The sequence below is a fragment of the Tamandua tetradactyla genome, chromosome 1, assembly GCF_023851605.1.
Source record: "Tamandua tetradactyla isolate mTamTet1 chromosome 1, mTamTet1.pri, whole genome shotgun sequence".
Classification (NCBI taxonomy): domain Eukaryota; kingdom Metazoa; phylum Chordata; class Mammalia; order Pilosa; family Myrmecophagidae; genus Tamandua; species Tamandua tetradactyla.
In genome coordinates, this window is record NC_135327.1 from 37,550,303 (window position 1) to 37,574,795 (window position 24,493).

The window sequence follows — 24,493 nt, forward strand, 5'->3', positions numbered from 1 at the left end:
GAGACACAGGGGTCAGTGGCCGTCCATTGCACGGCCAGTGTGGGGTGGGATGCTGCTCTTCTTAGTGTCACCTCTAATTATTGGGGTGAGAAGGGACATAAAAGAGATGGACACTCAACCCCCTTAAAGGGCCACCTTTTTTTTTTTCTCTTTTGAAGGCCAAGGGTGGCCATAAACTAGGCACTAGGTGCATGGGCTTTGCGAATATAATGTTATTTTCCAGTGTGTTTGGTCTCCGAGGAGAGGCTTCGGAAAGCCCTTGAAGTCCTTAGTCCTAAATCTATGTTAATAGGGGAAGTGTTTTTTGGGGGTGGGGTGGGGGTGGGATGGGGGGTGGAGGGGAGAAACATTGGCCCAGAGTGCACCCTGGCTAAACTAGGGCAAAAGATCTGGTATCATCCACAGGTACTTATTAACCACTGTTCATTTGCAGGATCGATAATTCCAGCCCAGGGGTCAACCAACCCTCGAGATAGAGCACCGTGTCTCGCTTTTGCCTTGACACGACAATTTATTTTATAAATGCATCTGCCTGAGAAGAAAAGGCAGTACGAAGGACTATGTCTTTTATCTGGGGGATATGCAAAGCGCGTTTATTTTCAGCTTTTATCTCCAGAATTGTATGTTGATCCCATACATATAGATTGATTTTGTTCAGGTAGATAATGAAAAGTCAAGTGGAAAATTACACAATGGCACTCGCGATCCTCGCCTTATATCGGTATATAAATTGGTTTATTATTTCATTCGATTAAAGAGGTATTTAAAAAAAAACAGGAAAACTTCAAAATACATCATGTTTTCAGCCTCACTGAATTTTCTTTTGGGGAGAGAGTCCGCTTCTATTGCTCCTTTTGCTAATTAATCGGCTGAAAGAGCTCTGACAGACTAAATGAGCTCTCGCTGCTTTTTGCTCTTCCCATCCCACTTTCAGGCTCATGGCGCGCACCTTTCTGGATCAGAACAAAGATGTCTTTCGCACACATCCTGTTACATAGGTGGATTTTTTTTTCTCCCCAGGCAATTTAAATTTTGTCATGACTAAAAAGGCCGTCCCCCTCCTCCTGAGCACCAAGCGGCTGGGGCAAGTGGGAGCAAAGCAGCAGGGTCCCCGCCGCCACCCAGGGACAGCTTGGAGCCCCAGTCCTGGAGGAAAAGTTATTAATAAACATCTTCTGGACATTTGGTAGGGCATGGAGCTTGCTCCAGCTTAAAGCAATTAATTCAGGACACTGACATAAACTCTCCAGGTCTTTGACAGCTTGGAGCTGAAATAAAAATGCTAGTTCTCCAGGGAAGAGGAGAGGATGGCTAGCTCTTTTCTGGACTGTTTGCTTATAAGCCCAGAGAGCAACCTTCCTTGCAGAATGAAATGCAAGGGCACAAACAATGTGCCGGGGAGAGAATAGGAGATGGGAATGAACAGTTTGAACTATTTGCTCAGCAGAAGGACAGCCACAATGCTGAGCACTGGTGTTCCCATGCAGCTACCCGCGCTTCTGTGGGGCCTTTTGTTGTCCCCTGTCGTCTCCGTGGCCAGAGAAGAGCACAGCTGCAACGCTGCAGCTAAGCGAGGCCTCCCTTATCCCCCTGAATCTCGGGGTGCATTTACTGTAATGCCTTAGGCTACCAGGTCCTTTATTTTACAAAGCACCAGTAGCATTTTACAAAGATGGGGAGGGAGGGGGGGGAGAATGCAAGTGGGGGGAGGGGGAGAGGCCTCTGTCATTGCCCATGTCTGATTCGGGTTTTTTTCCCTTTCTTTCTTAAATCAAAGCTGTGATCAGACACGATCTTTGTGGGGCATTTAAATGGAAGGGTTCAGTGATTTGTACCGGTTGCCAGGCCAAAATGTTGCCTTGGGGTGGGGGGAGGGGGAGGTGTGTGTGGAGGCAGGGAAGGGGGGCTTCCAAGCAGAGTTTAAATAATCAGGCTTCTCCAGTTGCTGAAAAGAGGGGAAAATGTTGAATCGTTCGCTTAAAAGCTATGCTCAATTACGACTTCACACTCCTGAAAATAATTTTGACTCCTCCTTTCCGTACTTATTTTGTTCAGAATCTAATGGAGAGGTTGCTGGAACCACAGTAAAAACAAACAAATAAAAAAAAACAGGATGAACTATGGATAGGACATAAAATATAACTGCCATAAATCATACCTATCATCAGAGTAAATGTCACCTCAAAGATAATCAAAATTCTCCCAAATTTGCTCTTTTTAAATCAGAGTGCTCTTAAGTGGCATAAGAGAAAGAAGTCATGATAGTACAGTAAAAATCAGCATGGAGCATGGTTTACACTAAGGTGTTTTTAAAGTCAAAATCTGACACAGGTTTGCACTGTTGGGAGTTTTCTGACAGTGAGCTCGGCCATTGAGCTTAGCATAGGGAGCCAGACTCCAGTACTTAATTCTATAGTAATAAGGCTGATTTAGCCTGAACGGTTATACGAGGTGAAAAGGCAAAAAGTTTAGCACCAAAGAAAATTAACGGTTTACTATGATTGCTTTAAATACTCACAGGCCAGAGACACACCTGTGGGAAAGATAACATTTCAGTGCTTTTTTTTTCTTTCACTGGCAAAATGCGCAGGGGTTAAAAACAAAACCAAAAAAACCTTCTTCTTTTTTTCCTGCTGGGTGGTCAGAAGGAAAGGCCACGAAGCCAAAACCCTCCCATTGTGAGGCTGCGCTGGAGGACCCGACCTCACGTGCCGCCGCCGGAGAAGAGAGCACCTGTTTATCTCTGGTGGTGGTTGCCTGCGTGTGTGTGTGTGTGTGTGTGTGTGTGTGTACGTGCTCCTGCATTCTGGCTTGGAGCCTGCGGGGGGGCTTTGGGCAGGACACCCGCCCAGCCCTGCCAACCCCGGGTCTAGAACAGTCCACATGGGCAATGAAAGGTGAGCTGCTAAGGAGTTTTAATGTCAGTGAGTGTTGAGTCTGGTAACTTTGGTTAAATGGCTGTGTGTGTGAGAAGGGAGAAGGGATGGGAAAAGGGGAAGGGCTCTATTAGACATTTGCAAATGTTTGATGGCACGATGAAAAGACACAGAGAAAAGAGAGGGTCCTATAAAAAATATTGGCTCTTGCTCTACTTTTGAATAGAGATGTATGGATGGATTAGAAAACTTTTATTTCCCTGTAAGGAATGTAATAAAACTATCAAATATATTTTGTTCTGCCTTTGTTTTGCAAGTAGAAGTTTTGAATTCTGTATTTAGCTCAGAATTTACACCATGTAATAAAAGAACACCTTTTATTTCTACATTATGTCCTTAGACTAAATGTGCCCTGTCTTTATGAGAACTGGAGCCGATATGGAAATTGTAGCTTTGCCTCGGTGAAAGTGTTCTTTTTCTCTTTGTCACTCTCGACGTAAAGAAAAACTTGGCCAAGGAGATTTTCCAGCTTGGCATTTTAAGACTGATTTGAAAATCATGTTGAATCACTGAGGATAACTTGGGGAAACATGAGAATTTCCTTCCAAGAAAAGATTTTTTTTCCTTTGGAAATCATGGATTTCCATGAGAGGGGAAATGGTTTTTAATTTCCAGTTTCTACAAAGAATACACATGCAACTGGTATTCAGTATAAAGCTGCACGTGTTGGGGGAGCCTCTGAGGGAGAAGGAATGTGACCGGGGCGGGTAGAAGCACAAATAATGAATCAAGTTTAAAAGACCGTGGTCAGATGCAAGGAGCAAGTGATCCTGATCTTATATGTGGGGAGGTTTGGACATCACACCAGCTGCCAAGGGGGTTTGATTAATGAGGTATTAAGAAGATCGAGTGACACTTACTGCTAGTTACTTATAGTGCTAATTTCAAAACACTTTGCAATAGACAAAGAGAGTCTGCTCATAATGCAAAGTAATTTGTGGTGTGTTCCTGGTGGATGCATTTAGCGAAGCAAATATAGTTATGCAGAATTTAAATTAAGGTTGACAGTAATGTAAACAGAGCCGAAGAAGCAGTGTCCAATAATTTGATGAGGACACAGGTTTTAATCAAGCTTGTTCCACTAAAATAGCAATTTAAATCCCCATCGTTTAAAATGGATAAAATGCTTAAGCTGGGAAGGTTGGGGGTAAAAATAGAAGTGTATTGGAAAGGAGAAAAAAGAAACATAGTATCTCTGGGGTTACAGTGACTGTGTTTTGACTTAACAAAGGGTTTAAATATTAGGTTGGTTTCAAGGCTAGATCCCAGGCCTTTGAAGGTTTTTTTTTTTTTTCTTTTTAAGTTACGGTTTAACATATTCTGGTGGTACTGATCTCAGATGAAAATCACCCTTGTAATGAAAAAGTGGAGACTCTAAGCTGATTCTGAAGCTCTGGAATTATGTATTTATTAAAAAGAGAAATATCATCCCCCCTCAACTGATTTCTATTTGACTCCAATTTGAAAATAATTTCAAATGGACTCCTTGTGGGTGGGGGTGGGTTGTGGGGTGTGTCCAGACATTCCGAGGACTTAGAGCTTGGAGGGGGTACGCATACATCACATATGACTTTTATTTTCTGGTTTGCTAGTTATTTCTTTTACTTAAAATCATTGCAGGGTCTGGGAGAGGAGTCAGCTCAACATTTACATTAACTAAAATGCCAGAGGTCTTGATTCCAGGGCTGAGGAGACTTGATAGGGGAAAATAAGACAAAACAAGATGAAACTGCAATGTATCCTGCCACAGCTCTTGGTAGGAAAGGTAAGTGAAGATCTGGCAATGTTTCCTGTGGTCTTCCGACTTCACTTTGTCAAAGGACTGGGAAGGGGCAGGGAAATTCCTGATTCTCTGAATTTCCATTCTGACTTCTCTAAATCACTTCACTAGGGGCATGAAGCATTTATACAATGAGGTGCGTTCCTAATACTTACTCTGAGAAAGAACCGAAAGCAATTTGAAAAAAAAATTTTTTTAATGTAAAGGGCTCTGAAAATGGTCCTGGCAAGAAGTTTCTGGGCCCAAAGTCAAGAGTGAAAGTTAAGGAGGAACTGTGACTCCCACTGAGGAAGAAGGAGGGGTCTATCACGGATTGAGCATTTATCATGAGTATGGTAAAGAACATATGTGGTATCCCCATCTTATCCATGAAGAAACTGATATCTATGAGGGTTAAGTTGGGCAATGCAGCTCCCACAGCCAGTGAGGCAGAGCCGGATTTTTCTGGAATCCATGTGCTCTTCAGTCTTAATGCCCCTGGCATGGCCACACCACCTCTCAGGAAAGAACCCCCTGCTTTTCTCCCGCTCTCCTGAACTGCATACTTTCTAAGTGGACACATCAGAACTGCATTGGGAAGACTCCATTTCAGGTCTGATATCTGAAGGATACTGACGTGTCAGATTTCCTTACTCCAGAAAAACTGGAAGAGGTGAAGAGAAAGTGGAGAACCTCTTTCCCTGTGGATTTAAAGGAAATGAATTTGGAAGGCATCTATGGTTAACACACTAGTGAGGACAGCAATTCTGATGGTGCAGAATCCACATCGCCATCTCTGTTCTAGAAGACGTTGGGGCCTTATTAATAGAAGTGAGGATGATGAGGACATCCTTGGAGACCAGTGACCCAAGAGAGGGTGCAGTGCTGGACCTCGATGTGGACGATCCTCCTGGAGCTCTTGGGACCCGTGTCACTGAGGGTGACACACCAGGGAGCCACGTTCTCCTCCCTTCTGCTGGACAAGGAGCCGTAGAGAGGGTGGTGGGAAGGCGGAGATGAGAAGGTGTGTGGGATGAGAGTGTGTGCAGATCCAGTTGGAAAGTCCAAACTTCCAACAAGATGAGCCTCTGACTCCAACTCCAGGAAGAGTATGTGTGCTTTGGAGAAATTAACACCAAGGATGGCTATTCTTAGGAAAAAAAAAAGGAGCATGACAAGTTTGGAGAGGATATGTAGATATCGGAACTCTAGAGCGTTGTTGGTGGGAACGTAAAATGTGCAGCTGTTGTGGAAAGCAGTTTGGTGCTTCCCCCAAAATTTAAGTATAGGATTACAGTAGGAACCAGCAATCTCATTTCTAGGTATATACCCAAAGAAAGTGAAAACAGGGTCTCAAACCGATACTTGTGCACCAATTTTCATAGCATTATTCACAATAGCCAAGCAGTGGAAACAACCCAAGTGTCCATCAAGAGATGAATGGATAGACAAAGTGGGGATATTCACACGATGGAATATTAGTTGGTCATAAAAAATGGCCAAATTTGGAGACATGCTGCAACATGGAAGAAACTTGAAAATATTTTGTTCAGTTAAATAAGTAAGATACATAAGGATGAAAATATTATGATGTCACTTGTAAAAGACCTCTTGAAATAGATCCACAGAGACAGAAAGTAGATTAGAGATTACCAGGGGACAGGAGAGGGGGAAAAGGGGTGTATATATTTGGTGGCTATGGAAACTGAAGAATAATGCATTTTGGTAGGTGATGACTTTGGGGTCTCCCAGGCATGGGGATATGTCAGGCCCCTCTGTGGACCATCACACTTGCTCGTCTCACCTCCAATCTCAGCTATGACCATGGGAACACTTCCCCAAGGAGCTGTGATACTTGGTGCTGATGTGGAATTTTGATGTTTTTCTGAAGAGATGTCACCCACCAAGTCCCACTGTGTGTGCAGGCAAGAACGTGGCAAAGTCATTGCTCCTGGCAATTCCCCAGCCCTGGAGGATGGGGCCCAGTGCTCCTCCTTGCCTGTGTTCCTATGGAGATAGTCTTGACAGGCATTGTGCTCAGCCCCTCAGGATGTTCTGGCGGGATGGAGTCTTTGCTGCCCATGGCTGTCCCCAGCCCCTGAGGTCACCTTCACAAGAAACCACCTGCACACCCTCCTGTTTCCAGCTGAGAGTGTTGAGCCTTGTGCATCTTCACATACTGCTTAGTCCTGTCCTTTCAGTTCCTATTTGGAGAGCCGTGTGGAGAACTGTTGAGCTCTGGTCTTCACTTTATCATCCACGCTGTAACTCTGCAGACCTCAGGCCTCTGAGAACGTGTCTCACATGCTTGCAAAAGCCTCCTCTCTTTCCTACGCAGGTGCAGAGTTGACTCAAGGTGATTGTGTTTTCATCCTGGTTGCCCCCATAACATGGTTGTCATTCATCTTTTTTGGCCTTAGTCTCTCCCTCTGACAGAAGGATAACAGAAAACAAAATAATTCATTGACTACTGCAAAAAAGTAGTTCACTTTGCAAAGTATCGGGAATTGAGTGATGCTGGTGATGTGTTTCAGTCTCATTTCTTGTAGAAACATAGGACAGAAAAGGATGTGAGCGCAGAACACGAACAGTCAGAAATTGGCTCTTGAAAATTGACAGAGAAGTCCTCACATTCCTTTGCCTGCACCGTGAAAGAAATCCAAACCTGTTTCTCCTGTCCTACCTCTTGACTCGGAATCTCAGTGCAAATCCCAACATCAACAACGTTGCTATGGTTTTTTAATTATCATCTTAAGAATTTGTCTCAAGTGTGGCTCAAGTACCATCCATCCAAAGAAAAGTGCTTGGTTCTGATTTTCTTGCCTTCTATTCCCGGTGCCCCACCTCCTTTTTTTCCTTCTTCTTTCTGCACTGCAAACACCACTTTCTGTAGCGCAAAGTCTACTTTCTTACAAGAATCAAGATCTTCTGCCATGTAGCTCTGCACCCCAGAAAGCCGCACAGATTTCCTCTTAAACAGAGAAGAGATTACCAACTTCTTGTCACCTATAGGACATTCCTTGTTCACAGGAAATACTGATTCCTTTCACACTAGACCACAAGAACCCCCTGGGACAAAGCCCACCACCCCTGAGCAGCAGACTGACTACCGAGAAGTTCCAGGTTGTCTGAGGTAGGTTGTTTTAGACTAGCCTACTCCCATCTAGTCACCCCTTAGTGCAGGGAAAGGTACCGTTGGCAATCCAATTGTGTTCTAATTCCATATGCCCTTTTCGGCAGTCCTCGTCAAATACCAGCGTCTGTATTGGGGTCTCTTGTTAAGGAAACTTCAAGACTACTGTCCTGCAGCAAAGGCAATTTTGCACATAGATGGGTGGGAGTGCATTGGAAGATAGACTTTATTTTTTTGGTAGGGGTATGCCCACTGATAAATAAGTTGGGTGGCAGGGACTGGGGAATTTGCTACTGGAATTTTAAACTGAATTGTTGACATTCCAATCTAATATACTACTTCAAATGAGCATTGTTGGGGCCAGTTCCAGGTTTGGTGGTTTCTCTCCCATCTTTATATTTAGCTGTGTCCTCTCCTGAATGTGCTGCCTGCTACTTCTGCACAGTCCTCATGTTTCTAGAACACCAGGGTTTCCCATGTGGTGAATCATTAATGCCGACCCATCATTTTTACTTTATTCTACAGAATTTTCTATAGGTACCAGAATGGCAGCAGCTCCCACACCCTCCTAGAATATTTACTTAATCAATTCATTACAAAGATTGTTGATTATATTTAAGTTCTTTTCAGATAAGTAAGTTAGTATTTTATTTCTTTAAAAAGCTGTTTGGCCCATGATTCTGCTTTTTAGAATGTCTCTGAGTAATGTGTTATTCATTTATTAGCAGTTTTCTAAGAAATATTTAGAGATGAGGGGGTGGACTCTAATGGTTTAGGTTACCTTTTGGGGTTATCTGGCTACAGTAGTTATAGGCCAGGTCAGAGCAATAACCAATGAGATATCTATGAGTCTAAACCAGCAGGGCATTTTCGATGTTCTTGTGAAATATCCAAAGCGTGTTTTTTTGTTACTTAAGAATCAGTTGGTCAAGGGATTGACAATCTCCCTTTCTTGAATTATTTACTAAATCCTGTCAATTTTTCTTTTGTAATGTTCCATTTATCACTACTTTTCAATTCTCTGCCAGTGCCCTAGTGCAGGCCCTTTGTTACTAGAAAAATCTCTTCGAGAGTCAATGCCAGCGACCTCCACTGTCTGCTTCCAGCTGCACCCTGGAGTGTCACCTATAGTTGGTATCTAGACGTCTGTGTTAACATCTGGACAGGGCCAGTCTGAGCAAGTTGCTTTACCCCCAGTTGTCATTGTGCTGACACGTTCCATACCTACTATTCCAATTTCAGTATTCACCACAATCTGAATATTGCTTTCATTTTGGAAAGATCAATTTGGAAATGAACACATAATTTTTATGCTTAATAAATACTGATGTTTTGTGTGTACTGACATATAGTCTAGAATTTTTTGCTGCTCAAAGGAGATTAGACTTTTTGTAAGAACTAAATGCTTGCGTTTTCCTACCAATGTAGTGAGAAGTTTTTGGGAGTTTATAATGGATGGTTCAATTTTTTTAAATGTGTTTTTTAATTGTGAAATATAACATGTATACGAAAAAGCAATAAATTTCCAAGTACATTTTAACAAGTAGTTGTTAGAGCAGATTTTAAAGTTTGGTATGGGTTGCAGTTCCACGATTTTTCCTTTTTTCTTCTAGTTGCTCCAAGACACTGGAGACCAAAAGAAATATCAGTATGATTCAGCACTCATACTCATTTGTTAAACCTGGCCTTCTCTGTATAATTCCACCATCACCTTTGATTTTTCTCCTTGCCATGTTTTTTTTCTTAACTTTTTAAATTCAGCACTCATACTCATTTGTTAAACCTGGCCTTCTCTATATAATTCTACTATCACCTTTGATCTTTCTCCCTGCCATATATTTTTTAACTTTTTAATTGCATAGTAAACACGGTATATTTTGGCAAAAAAATTAAAACAGGACTGGATTAAGCTTCTGTATCTAACTCCCAGTCCACAGGAAATACAGATGGAAAAACCTTCAGGTGATGCAATGGGGATGCCACTAGCAAATACAGACTGTGGGAAACTCTTCTAGATGTATTACCTCATTTCTTCAACAAACATAAAAAAGGAAAAAGAGAGAGAGAGAACATATAGATTAAAAGAGACTTGTTAAAAAAATTATAGATCAAAAGAGTCATGTTAGCTAAATGCCATTTTTGGAGCTTCTTTGGATTTTTATTTCAATAAATCAACACCAAGCAAAACAATCTGTTCTAGTCTACCAAAGCTGCCAGAATGCAACACACCAGAGATGGATTGGCTTTTAATAAAAGCGGATTTATTTAGTTAAAAATGTATAGTTCTTCAGAGGAAAGGCAGCTAACTTTCAACTGAGGTTCTTTCTTACATGGGAAGGCACAGGGTGATCTCTGCTGACCTTCTTTCCAGGCCTCTGGGTTCCAACAGCCTTCCCTGGGGTGATTCCCTTCTGCATCTCCAAAGGCCTGGATTGAGCTGTGAGTGCTGAGATAAGGTATGCTGAGCTGCTTGAACTGTACTACAGTTGAGCTCTCTCATTTAAGCACAAGCTAATTAAATCAAACATCATGCATTGCAGCAGGCACGCCTCCTATCTGACTGAAGATTTAATCAGCGACAGATGAGCTTCACATGCCATTGGCTCATGTCCACAGCAAAAGAACTAGGTGCCTTCAGCTGGCCAAGTTGACACCTGAACCTAACTACCACACATAGTTTGACTTAATTGAAGAAATGTAAACATTCATGAAATATTAAGGATTAGTGTTAATTTTTCAGATGTAGCCATGGTATATGTTTTTGCTTTTGAAAGTCTGTATCTTTTAGAGACATATTTAAATAAGTATTTAAGAAATTATTTAGTTTCTGGAATTAACTTTAAAAGAACCCAACTGGGGGAGAAAGTTGATGGAGTAGAGGTGAGTAAAGAATGAGTATTGGTGGAGAATTATGGTATTGATATACTATCTTCTCTATTATGTTTGAACATTTCCAAAATTAAAAAGGGAGAAAATTGAGGCTCACATTCATTAAGATATCTGCCCCAAATCTCTCAGGAGTTTAGCATTAGAGCTAGTAGAGTGCCCATGTCTTTCTCTTGGACTCTCCCCAGCTTTTCTTGTTGATGCCTACAACCTTGTTGAAGAAGTTTCTGTACATGATGTGGCTGCTCCATTGCTGCTCTGGCTTTCCCAACTCATTGCTCTCTTGCTTGCTAAAACAAAACTCTCAAAGGTGGAATCCAATGGCCATTTCTCTCATCATGTGTACTGTGACCTCCTGGCTGTTGTGGACCTTTCCTTCTTGATACTCTCTTTTCCCTTGGCTTCATGGTTTTGAGGATACAGCTCTTTGTTTCATTCTGATTTTCCCATCATGTTCCATACTAGCTACCCATCCCCCTTCCATCCACATGGGGAGCACCGGTGGGTCCAGAGTTCTGCTCTCTGCTCTACTTGCTTTTTATTCTTTCATCTGAGAGACTACATCTGCTCCTGCTCAACTCAAACCTCTGTGTAGAGGCCACCCCAGCTGGCATTTCAACCTCATCTCCCTCCTAAACTATCATTTCACTTTATAAGCTTCTTGCTAGCCATCCCACCTGGAGGTTCCATCATTTCTTCAAACTCAGCATTTCTAAGAAATGAACTCCTTTCCTCAACCTCCTCTCCCATATTTACTGTCATCAGTTCTGGCTAGAGTTTCCTTTGAATGTCTTGTCTTTCACATTGATCTCTTTTCCTTTTTTTTTTTTTTACCTCTAATCCTCACTTTCAGGCTCTTACCACTCCCTTTCCTGTGTGGTCTCTCAGCATCTTTCATCTGTGGGCTGGCAGTGGGAAAGGATCCCTGAGCATCTCTTGCTTCCATGCTCTACCCCACTGAGACTGTCAGAGGGCTACTGTTTCTTGCAGGATGAAATTCTAAACCTCTTTCCCCACCATCCTTCATCTCATCTCAAACTACCTAAGTCTCAATTTTTGACCACTAAGACCCCACACTGACCTCTTCACTAGCGATACCTTCCCAGTATGTTCTGAATCTTCCAGTTCCTGCCTCCGGATGGTTTACCCGAGTCCTGCCTACGTTTCAAGACTGTGATTTCTGGAGGTCAAAGATGGGACCCCTATTATCTCATGTTATAGTGTTACCTTAGTTTAGTTTACCTTGTTGTGGGGAGAATTCTCTGAACTTGTGACTCTTCTAAGGTGCATGACCTTAAACCAGTGTGTATCTTTTCTTGCCTGTTTCAAAATGAAGATGAACCCAACATAGATGCTCATCCAACCTGAGAAAATCTTGGCACTATGCCTGGGCCAAAGGAGCAGGTGTTTATATACCTTTGAAATGTCATCTTTAGGTCTTCCCTTTCATACTAGAACATACAGTTTTAGGGTAGGAGCTGGCTCATTTACTTGAGGGTCCTCAGCCTTCAGTGCAGTGTTGAATACACAATAAGTGTTTAATAAAGATTGGTGAGGAAATGAATCTTTTGAGTTCTTGACCCGTTCCCAATCCTAAAACAAATCCCCTTCCTCTTAATCATGGATATTAAGGAGTTTGTGTGCGCATACCTCACTCAGCAGATTTTCTGGGAAATGCCCAGTTTCAAATTCTCTGTCATATTTTTCCCCAGTAAGCGTGCTTAGATCATGTGCTTGCATTTCTTTGTTGATGTGTGTGTCACCAACTGGGGCCCATTCGGGTTTGCAAGGTCTGTAACTTTCTGAGCTCCTTCACTGGCCTGGGCAACCTGGAGTGTATGTGGGATCCACAGAGGGTGCTGGGACCAGGCCTGGTTCACTGCTCTCGTCTGAGCCCTTCTGCCCTCTATGTCTCTAGCATATCTCATCTAAGTTGCCTTTTCCCTTTTCAAATCTGCTCTGAAAGATTATTTTTACATTTACTTTTACATGTTTTAGTCATCAAGACAGATATTTCACTACCACAATGTTTGTTTTCAGTTAACAAACATATTTGGACACCTACTTTGTGTCAGCAACAGTGTTATGATCTGGGAAATGATCTGGGAAATTCAAGGGTGAAGACAATATTCCCTGAAGAGTTTCTGATTCAGGGAAGACATGGTTAAGCCTGAAAAAGTGAATCAGCTCTTTGTTTTTCCACATTCCCTTGGAATGTGTGCAATCAGTGGGGAAGTATAACATCTTTTGGAAAAGAGGAAAGAGGGAAAAAACCTACATTTCAAATTCTTGCTGTGCTGTTTGATCTTGGACATTTCCTTAATATCTCTGAACCATATCAAAAAATAAAATGAGTATCTCAATACTTCTCTCTCAAGTTTGTTGGAACAATCAACTGAATTAAAAAGATGAAGCCCTTAGCATCACGTACATGCTAAGTGTTCAATAAATAAGAGCTGATATTGTTAAAAAGCTGTAAATATACAACATACACTTGTTCATGGACAAAAGAAATCTTGATGTGTGTTTTAAGTTAATTTTGTATTTATTGAAATGTTGTTGCCAAAGAGATAATATGATTTGTCTGGAACAAAGTGGAAATACACATTTTAGTATTTCTCTCTCTACATATTGTATATTATATTTCATTAACAAGGCCGAGGGTGGGAGTATATGAGAAACAGATTAGTAGTTCCATTACTTTCTTTCTCTCTCCCCCTTTCTCTCCTCTAGTGACCTATGATTGTTTATTACTTTTCTTTTTCTTCCTCTTTATATTACTAATTTACCTACCATCTAAATTTATCTCCTATTTACCATCTTTCGCCCTCAGCCTCTTGGGGCAAGTCAATTTGTTCAGTGACGGAGAAACCAAGATGGGAAAGACACATATCCTCACTTTTTGGAGTTTATAGTTTCGGGTGAGGTTCAGATAAGCACCCAGATAGTCTTAATTGTAAAATGAAATGTGCTTTGATAGAGGGTCATTGGATGCCTAAGAGAACCAAAGAGGGGAACTTCAGCTCAAGCTGGAGGGTCTGCGAAGCTTGCTATTGTTTTTTGTTTTTTTTTTTTTTAACTTTTAACTTTGAAATAGTTTCAAACTTACTGGACAGTTGCAAAAATTATACAAAACCCATACAGAGAATTCCAGTATACCAACCGCCCAGATAACCACATATACCAACTTTTAACATTTTACCACATTTGCCATATCATTCCATCCATCCATGCATCCATCCACCCATCCAGCCATACACCTATCCATGCATCCATCCATCCGTCCATCCATCCGTCTGTCCATCTGTCTGTCCATCCAGTTGAGTTTTAAAGGGTAAATCTCAGCCAGGTGAAGAGTGATCGGGGGTGCAGTCCTTGGTTCAGGGGCATGAGACAGTATCAAAAAACAAGAATCCCAAGCAATTCAATAGCAACAAGCAACACTTAATGGCACTGGCTATGTTTCCGGCATTGTGCTGAATGTTTCACATGCTATTTCATTTAACCTTCAGAAAAGCTCTGAAGAATCATTTCCATTTCACAGAAGAGGAGAGTTAAGCGTGGACCATATAAGTGGCTTCCCTAAAGTTGCATTAGAGAGCCCAGCTTCCCACTACTTTGTAAAGTGAGTGTCAAGATTGAGGAAAGGTCTCAGAGCACTGAACCAAAACTTGGCACCCCAAGGAAGGCATTAGGGTAGGCATTGGTTATGTCAGCAGAAGGTGGAATCTAGGGAACAATGAGTTCAGCTGTACTTTCCAGATAATTCTGTGTGAAGAATGGATTCAAGGGACCAGTTTGGGGCCAGGGAAATCAAGCAGAGCCTTTTCAGTTGTCCTGAGGGCATCCTGGGGTGCTTGGTCTTGGGTGCTCCCTCAGAGAGGGTCTTCAGGAAGTGACAACAGCAACATCTCTGCTGAAAGCTGTAAGACCAAGAATGGAAGACGCAAGTGCACAGGAGATCATTCTTCTGGCTGAACCATGGACCATTCGGCTTCCCGCTTCCCTCCTTTCTGGAGCTTCACATCTCATACCTCCCATCATCTCTTTTGGGTGCTCATGTCAGTTCCTTTGCTCCTGCAGTCCAGGAACTTGCTAAGTTCCTTCCATTGGTGGTTGCCCAGGCTGGGGCGTATTGTTGTCCTGGGAGGTGGGCCTCTCTGGAGGCTCACCTTGACACCAAGTAGCTGAGTTGCTTATTTCGTTAGTATTTATTTGTGCTCCACCCCAGCAATAGACACATTTTCCTCAGGAAGAAAATTGCATGTTTTGGGGAAAGTATTTGTGATTGTCAAGTTGGCACCCGGTCATGACTAAGAAAGAAGCTGGATGGGCCTTGGGTCTTTACAATGGTGGTGGCAGCCCATAAGGATGCAGGTCACTGGTCTCTGAGCCTGCTGAGGGCTGAGCGCACAGCAGCCTCCACTCTCCCTGCCCCTTCCCTGCTTCCTTGTTCACAAAGCACTCGGAACTCTCTGCTAGTTGGCTTGGTATGTGCTTATCACTTGTCTCTTCTCATTAGGATGGGTGCTTCCCGAGGGCAGGAGGTTTCTCTGTTGTTCACTGTTGTAAAAGTGCCTGCCACACGTGAGTACTTGATACATTTTTGCTAATTATTGAGTGGATGGAATTTGTGCATTGAGTATATTTTTATCCCCGGTGGGTAGCATGACAGTCCAGCTGGGTCAGAGCTGAATCTTTGCAGGCGAGGGTACCATCCCAGCTGGTGTTGAACTTGTCCCAGATGCACCCACCAACATGGGCTCTTCCTTCCCCCAAGGGTGAGACTGACCCTCCTTTCTGTCACGTCCACCCAGCATCTTGAGGGCTATTGTTCTAGGAGTCATTTTCAGCTTCAAGGGTGCCCTTGCTATTCATATGAATGTTATTTGACCTGAATAAAAGCACACTATTTATTAAGTGCCTGCAAGAGGCCAGGAGCTTTAGACTTGTTGTAGCATTTAATCTTCCAGTAATCCAAGAGCCAGGCTTTCCTCTTTCTCTTTAACAGGTAAGAAAGCTGAGGCTCTGAAAAGTTGAATATCATTCTCCAAGGTTTTGTGGTTTAAGTGGAAAAGCCTCGATTCCAACTTAAGTCAGCTTGACCCCAAAGGCCATGCTAAATCCCCTAATGCCCTGGAACCACATGCACTGCTGCTCTAGTCCCATAAATGAGGACTAAAGGACAAGGACAAGGGTCGACCAGGTTGCCCAAGGCTGTGGTGCAGGAGCGAGGCTGAGGGTGTGGGCGGTGGTGGTTCTTCTATGTTTCCAAAGGTCCAAAGGAAATTATGAGTTTTAACAATAATGTATTTTTGCCATGTGATGGATTTTTACTTAATAGCAACCTGCTGTCTTCAACCAATCTTCCAAGGGAACTTCCCCAAGCTATCATCTTTATAAAAACTTTCCCTAACTATTGAAATTCTAGTTCTCTGTGAAGGGAGTTTCCAGAAGAAGGAGTCAAGTGCAGTGGGAGAATAAGGGACAAATATTCAAATTGTTGAGGAGTTGGGTGGTTTTGAAGAATTAATAGAAGTTTTCTAGGCAAGGGTGAGGACAGGGAGAACATTTCAAGCAGAGGAAAACTTGCGCTATCAGTCCTGAGTTCCCTATTTATATTAAGGGAACCACCCTCTATTACAGAACCTGGGTGGAAGGTACAGTGCCAGGCATACAGTAGGCACTCAATAAGTACTTTTGAATGTTGATTGCATGGCATCTCTTGTGCCTAGAGATGCCTGGTTGTAAGAGAAACCATTTGGTACTCTTCTCAATTCTCACGTTCACAACACATTGCCACACTCTTTTATTTTGTTTTTGCTTCCACAGCCGTAGAGAAGATTCTTATTACCAAAGCTAGAGCAATAGCCTCATTAGTAATTTCTCCACCTCATGTCTGTGCTCACTCTGTCGACTCTACTCACTGCTGTACACTGGAATTCTTGATATACCATCAGTGGCTCCCCGTTACCCAATGTGCTGAGTACAAATGTCTTATCTTGGCTTTCAAGATTGATTAAAATTATATTTTCTCAACTTCACAACTTAGAACTTATCTCTGTAAGATGCATGCTCCAGCAAAACTGAAGTACATCCTGTTCTCTGAACGGATACTTTCCCCCCACCTCTAAACCTGTTGGTCATATGGGTCCCTGGGCATGGGAAGGCTCTTGCTTCCAAATATACGTACAAGATCCTACACCTCACCCATGGCCAGCCTTGAATACGACCTCCACCAGTCTTTTTTGATCAAACCCTCTTAACTCTTTCTATCTTTATTATGGTATTTACCATCTCTATCTGAGAATTTTATTCTCCTTCTTTTGTTTCTAGCCTAGGACATTGGATAGAATAGGCATTCTAAGATGCTTGCAGCATTGGACCACAAGGTGGGCTTTGGAGGATACTGTAGAAGAAAGCTTGAGGAATTATTTTGTAAATCCAGAAGAAGTATGCGCGTTTGCAGGGGTGTTAACCAGACTACTCTGTCCTGTGGTTTCTTGTTGGGTTTGGCTAGTAGGAACCACCAGCAGACCATCAAAGAATGTGAGGAGAGCGAGTTTGGGTATATTTATCCCCCTCGCTTTCTCCTTTCTGATTCTCAATTTGACAGTAGCTGCATTTTGAAGGCTATTGCTCTTGTCAGCAAATCCCTTTCCTATAATTAGAATTTCTGTCAGTTTCTATTAACCCCTTCCCACCTTGCCCATTCTGGACTAGGGTTGTAAGGGCTCCATGTCGTTAACACTCCCATGGTGTGTCACTAATAAATCTTTTAACCCTGCCCTAATTGTCTTTAAAAAGCTCTCCTGTGTTTCTTGCTGAGGTCTGCATGGATACAATGGTTGTGGCTGATGGTGATGGTAATAGTGATTGTGGTGATTTTTCTCCTAGTCAGGAGTCTGAGAATCCTCATGTTAGAGAATTATGGGAGAGACTAGCAAAATGCTCATGGCATTAGTTAGCTATTGCTGCATAACAAATTGCCCCAGAACTTATGGCTGAAAACAATAATAATAATTTATTATTTCTGAGGGTTTTTGCAGGTCAGGAATTCAGACAGAGTACAGCAGGATGGCTTGTTTCTGCTCCCTCTGTCTGGAACTTCACTGGAAGACTTGCAGGGTGAAAGCTGAGTCACACATCTAGCAATTGATCCTGCCGGATGGCTTGGGGAGAGATGAAGCTGTTGGCTGTAACATACACATGTGTCCTCCCCGTGTGGCCTAGGCTTCCTCCTAACATGACAGCTGGGGAGAGAGATAGGGAGAGGGAGAGGGAGAGGGAGCCCACCATATTGCCTTTTAGAACATAGTCTTGGAGGTCATTCAGTATCACTTCCACCATGTTCTCCTGGTAGAAGTAATTACAAAGGTCCACCCAGGTTCAAGGGGAGGTAATGCGGACTGCACTTCCTGATAGAGGAGTGTCAATGTGATATTGGATAATGTCCCTTAAAGTGATGTGAGCCACTTCTAGGCCTAAATATAAGTCCCATGCATCACACAGTCTTTCTTCTTATGTAGTGGCAACTGGGGAGGATTCATATTTAATATGACAATGACATAAGAGGCCAGGAGCTTCTTTTCCTGAGGCATCACTTGCAGGAGAGCCACCCAACCCACACTGACCATTTTGAGCATGATAATTACATTTTTATTGTGTTAGTTCTCTAAGATTTAGGGATCTTTATAAGAAGGAAATCTTATCCATGCCCCCAAACTTAGTTTGAGCAAATATCTTCCTCTTCCTGTGTTGATAGCACATCTACTAGGACCACAAATCTATGATGAAAGCAAGGGACTGGGATAAATTTCCTTTTTCTTCTTATAATCTATGCATCCCCTTCATTTCTCCCTCAGTATTAGTGAGAAGTAATGTGACTACAAGAAAAAAAGAAGTCTTGGGACAGCCTGGATCAACTACTGACAGGATCCCTGACTTTAACAAAAACTACCTGGCCAAATCAAACAATGGAAAAGGCAAAATGTTAATATGGACCTGGTAAATATTTGGTCCTTCTTCGCAGGGTTTTGGGGAAAATGGAGAGTGCTGTGTTGTAAATGATTGGCAGGCTTGTGTCTACAGGGGCCTCTCCACACCACAGAAGATGTTGAAGGAGAAATTCCACCTGAAACCCAGCCCAGTAAAAAGCCTGGGAAAAACACCTGTCAAATGATATTTAGAACTGACATTTTCATAAGGATCCAGTCTATAGAGGGTTTTATCAGGGCTTGGAAAACCACATTTTCCATCCGTCCTTCTCCCCACCTTTTGCAATTAAACAATAAGCACAGTGTTTAATGTAAGTTTTCTGTTTGATGCTGTAAAATGACATATCTTAAAGGGCTACATTTAAGACAGACTTTTACTTGGGAATAATTTCAATAATAATAATATAATAACTATATTAAATTAATTTCTATAATAATAGGAAGAATTTCAAGAAATATTTCTTTCCTGAACTATTAGTGAGTAAGTTGGACATGTCATGGCCATTTATTCTTAAATATTTCATTGTATATTTCTTAAGAGTAGGGATATTCTTATATAACCATGGCCCAATTGTCAGTTACAGTAGATTTAACATTAACACAGTATTTTTCTAATCTACCTTCAGTATTCTGATTTTATTAATAATTAAAAATGTTCTATTTAGTAATTTTTTCCTTCAGTCCAAATAGTCGTGGCCTTTAGTCTTCTTTAAGCTGGGATATTTCTACAACCTTTCTTTGTATTTTATGACTATTTTAGTTTCCTAGTTACTAAAATAACTATCATGCAATGGTATTCATTGGCTTAACAACATAATTTGTTAGCTCCCTGTTTTAAAGCCTAGAAGGTTTGTTTCCTTCCGGGGTTGGTATCTTCTGACTGACTGGCAATCTTTGGGGTTCCTTGGCTTTTCTGTCATATGGTGATGACATGGCTACATCTTCCCCTTTCTTTTCTGGGTTTTGTTGACTTCTGGCTTCTGGTTGCTCCCCATGGCTTGCTCTCCTTCTGACTTTAATTCTGCTTATAATAATGAAAATAAAGGACTCTAGTAATCTGGACTAAAGCCCAACCTGGTTCAATTGGGCCACACTTTAACAGAAGTAACATCCTGAAGAGAACTTATTTACAGTGCGTCCACATCCACCAGAATGTGGGCCAAGACCAAGGACTTGCCCAACTGCGCAACATAATTCCATCCTCATCAATGACATTGACAGCTCTGAGGAATGCAAACATTTTAAAAACACAGTTTCTTTATTTTCTGTTCGTCTGATGCTTCCTCACAATTAGATTCAGGTTGTGCATCCTCCAGCTGGAAAACAACCTAGGTGATGTCATGTCCTTCTCAGGCATCACATCTGGGACATATGATGTTCATCAGCCCTTACTGATATTGATTTCAATCACAAAGGACAATGACTGCAGTCATGCCCTTCAAAGGGAAGGGCCTTCTCATGGTATAATTCCCTGAAAATTATTTCCCAAGTTGATGGTGTTTCAGTCTCAATAGATGAACTATTGGATGTGAATGTTTTTCTTGGTAGAATGAAGTAAAGCAAACATTTCTGAGCTCACCAATTATGCTTTTGACTTGAATTCTTGGGGCCCTCTCTATTCTTTGTTTCATATAGGGTGGAGAAGAGGAGGCCAGGGAATTTTGCACAAACAAAATTCCACAGCTAGGTTGGGTTTAAACTAGAGGTTTGGGGTTATTCGACTATGAGGGAGGACCTCCATCTGTTGTCCACTTTGAGAAATGGAAGCCCAAATGCTGCATTTTCTTCTCCATTAATTGGAAAATTTATGAAGGAGAAAGATGACTGGATAGATGCTAACCTAGATGCAAGTCTCTGCTTCCAAGATACTGGAACTGTTCAATTTAATAAGAAGAAATGCTTACCCAACTTTTGGGGAAACTGAGTGGAAAGGGATGGTTAAAACTGAATCTCAAAATTTAAAAAGGTCTTGATAAACTAATCTTTACAAAATTAATTATGAAATGTGCATTGAGCATCACAAAACTAAATAGTGTATTTCCTTGATTCTAAGAGATTCTATCCCACCTTTTATTGTTTCTGAACTTTAGATGTCTCTTAGAATCTATGTCAAAGTAACTAGTTGATCAGTAGGTGGAATCATTGTAAACAGCAAATCTACCTATTTGTAGATAAAGGTTCACATAACTGTCACCTTGTTTCCTCCCTTCCATTAGTAGCTCTAGATAGGAATACATTTTTTATTGATGTACATTTCATATACACTAAAAGTTCACCCTTTTCAGTGTGCAATAACTTAAGTTTTGAGAAATGCATGCAGTTGTGTAACCAACACCAAAACTGAGATACAGAACAGCTCCTCTTCCCAAAAAGCTGTGCCCCTTTGTAGTCAAACTCCTCCCTACCCTGAGGTCCCTGGCAATCACTGATCTGTTTTCTAACCTTATAGTTTTGCCTCTTCTGAATATCTATAAATGCAATTACTTGGATTGAGTGTCAGTCTTCTTTTGCTTAGTAAAATGCACTTGAAATTAATCCCTGTTGTTGTCTGCACTGGTAGTCCATTCCTTCTCTTTTTTTTATTGAGAACTCTTCACACACATGCAGTCCATGCATGATATACAATAAATGGCTCACAATATCATCGCATAGTTGTGTAGTCATTACCATGATCATTTTTAGAACATTTGCACCATTCCAGAAAAAGAAATAAAAAGAAAAAATGCATACATATCGTACACTTTACCCCTCCTTTTCATTGACCACTGGTGTTTCCCTCTACACAAATTATTGTACCATTTGTCTCCCCTATTATTTATTTATTTACTATCCATATTTTTTACTCATTTGTCCATACCTTGGGTATAAGGAGCATCAGACACAAAATTTTCACAATAACACAGTCACATTGTAAACGTTATATCTTTAGACAATCATCTTCAAAAATCTAGGCTATTGGAACACAGCTTCTGGTACTTCACTCCAGCCATTCAATACACCATAAACTAAAAAGGGATATCTATAAAATGTGTAAGAATAACCTCCAGGATAACCTCTCTACTCTGTTTGAAATCTCTCAGCCACTGCAACTTTATTTCCTCTCATTTCTCTTTCCCCCTCTTTGGTCAAGAAGACTTCCTCAGTGCCTTGATGCTGGATCCTGGCTTATGCCTGGCTTTCTGTCCCATGTTGCCAGGGAGATTTACACCCCTGGGAGTCATGTCTCATGTAGGAGGGAGGGCAGTGAGTTCACCTACTGAGTAGGCTTAGAGAGAGAGGCCACATCTGGGCAACAAAAGAGGTTCTCTGGGGGTGACTCTTAGGCCTAATTTTAAGTAGGCTTAGCCTATGCGTAGTAGGAATAAGTTTCATAGAGACAAACCCCAAGATTGATGGCTTAACCATTTGGCTTGGTTGTCCCTACTGCTGTGAGAATATCAGAAATTCTTCAAACAGGGGAATTGCATATTTCCTCCTTTCTCCCCATTCCTCCAAGGGGACTTTGCAAATATTTCTTTATTCACTGCCTTTATCACTCTGGGATTTATTGGGGCATCATACTAACTTAGTACATTCCTTTAAATTGTTGGATTGTATTCCAATGCATAGATGTACCACAGAATGTTCACCTATTCAACATTGGAAGATATTTGTGTTGTTTACAGTTTTTGGTAATTGTGAATATGTTTTTTTGCATAAATATATTTTTAATTTCTCCTGGGTATATTCTTAGGAGTAAGACGCTGGGTCATATAGCAAGTATATGTTTAACTTTTAAGAAAACTTCCAAACTGTTTTCCAAAGTTGCTGTACCAATTTGAACTCCCACAACAGTTTCCTGTGTTGATATCATCAGGCTATTTTTTTTAAACCATTCTAATATGGGTATAATATAGGTTTTAATTTTCCCCCCTAATGACAAATGATGTTGGACATCTTTTCACAACATTTGTCTTTGTTAAGTGTCTGTCCAGATTTTTGTATTGGGTTGTCTATTTTCTTATTATTGAATTTTCAGAGGTCTTTCCATAGTGTGGGTCAGTATTTTATTTGCTACATATTTTGTAGAGATTGTCTCCCAGTTTTTTGTTTTGTTTTTTAATTTCTCCACAGAACCTTCTGAAGAGCAGAAATTTTCCCATTTGGAGTTTATTTTCATATATGGCGTGAATTATGGATCAAAGCTGTGCACATTTACCAAGTAGATTCTTCCTAAAAAGATATTGTTAAGTCAAGGATGCATTTACAAATGGTAGAGTCTTCAAGTGAAAAAAGTATGATAAATACAAGACAAAAGAAAGAAGGACTAGAATGATATTAGTGGGTTTGGCCTAGGGAAGGGCTAGGAAGATGAAGGAGGAGAATAATTGGCCATCATTTCTGAAGAAGCAATAAAGCACTGCTATGAAGTTTAGTGTTATGAACTCAAACACCGATGTTAGTCAAACTGGTTTCAGACCCCAGTCCTGTATCCTTCTAGCTGTGGGACCTTAAATGAGTTTCTTAAACTCCATAATTTTTGTTTCCACATCCACATAATGTAGATAAGAATATGTTCTTACTGTGAGCATTAAAAAAAGATAATTCATGCCAAATGCCCAGCTCATGCCTGGTGTTTTATATATCCTTGAAAAATACTAGCTATTTTTCTTGATATTTATTATTTATCAATTCAAATTTCATTAACTGAGCTTCTACCATGCATCAGGCATTGTGAGTATAAAAGTGAGATAACAATCACTCAAGGAGCTCAGCCTAGTAGAATTCGAAATTGAACCAATATAGACATGCAGGTAGACATTGAATGCAAGACTTAGTGTTTGTGTAGGAGCTATCCTGTATATATGTGTGTGTTTGGTGAGGGTAGAGAAGAGTACACATGAAAGCCCCTGAGCCAGTCTAGGGGCCACAGCAAAGCTTTCTAGAGAGACTGACTCTTGAGCTGAACCAGAAGGAACCAGCCATACTGCAGGAGGAGCAAATGTGCTGTTCAAGGGGGTCTGAGTTGAGGAATCAACCAGCTTCTGAAAGCACAGCAGCAAAGAGCGTGGATTTCAGAACCACACAAACATGGTTTTGAAGAATATTAGGAAAGTAACTCAGCCTCTCCAAACCTCAGTTGCCTCACCTGTAATATGAGGACTAATTGTATTTTTCTCCATCACAGGTGTCACCATCTTTAAAAAATACATTCATCTCACCCCCAGTGAGTGCCCAGTTATATAATCATCTACAGAACGCAAACAATCCAGTTAGACTAGAGCACGGGGTGAAGCAGGGGGTGATGGAAGATGAGACTTAGGGCAGCAGGGACAGATGATAAATGGGCTTGGATTGCAAGCTAAGGAATGTGGATGTTATCTCTAAGGTAATGGTTATCCAGGAAAGGGTTTTTGCAAAGGTATGACAGAATCACATCATCTGAGCTTAGAGAAAGCACTTGAGCACCAGAGAGGATGGCAGATTGCAGGAAGTTGCACTGGAGGCAAGGGAAGCAGTAAGGAGATGTACAGAAATCCTGGCAACAAATGAATCCTGAGGGAAGTAAGAAAAGGTCAGAGAGAATGGAGAGAAGAGCAGAATGGTGAGGGACATTCAAGAGGCAGCACTCGGGGTGTGGTTGTCTGAGAGAGGTGAGGGAGAGGGTATAGGCTCAGGTGGTTTCCAGGTGTCTGACTTGTTTGAGACAGGCGGAAATGGGATGGAATGGTGTGCAGAAGAAGGAAGAGAGTTCTCATTAATCTGTGGGCCTTCCAAGTACAGATGCCCCGTAAGCCACTGG

General features: G+C 41.5%; 1 protein-coding gene across 9 annotated transcripts in view; it reads left to right on the forward strand.

Annotated features, from left to right (window-relative positions):
- Window positions 1-24,489, forward strand: part of FOXA2 (forkhead box A2) — a 46,448-nt gene extending 21,959 nt beyond the window's left edge. For 4 of the 9 annotated variants that reach the window (XR_013157008.1, XR_013157011.1, XR_013157007.1 and 1 more), the window contains 2 exons: window positions 4,557-7,828; window positions 15,237-24,489. The gene's annotated coding sequence lies outside the window, so the exon portion shown is untranslated. The remainder of the gene's footprint in view (window positions 1-4,556; window positions 7,829-15,236) is intronic. The other 5 variants (XR_013157010.1, XR_013157009.1, XR_013157014.1 and 2 more) reach the window with 5 other exon arrangements.
- The last annotated feature ends 4 nt before the right edge of the window (window positions 24,490-24,493 follow it).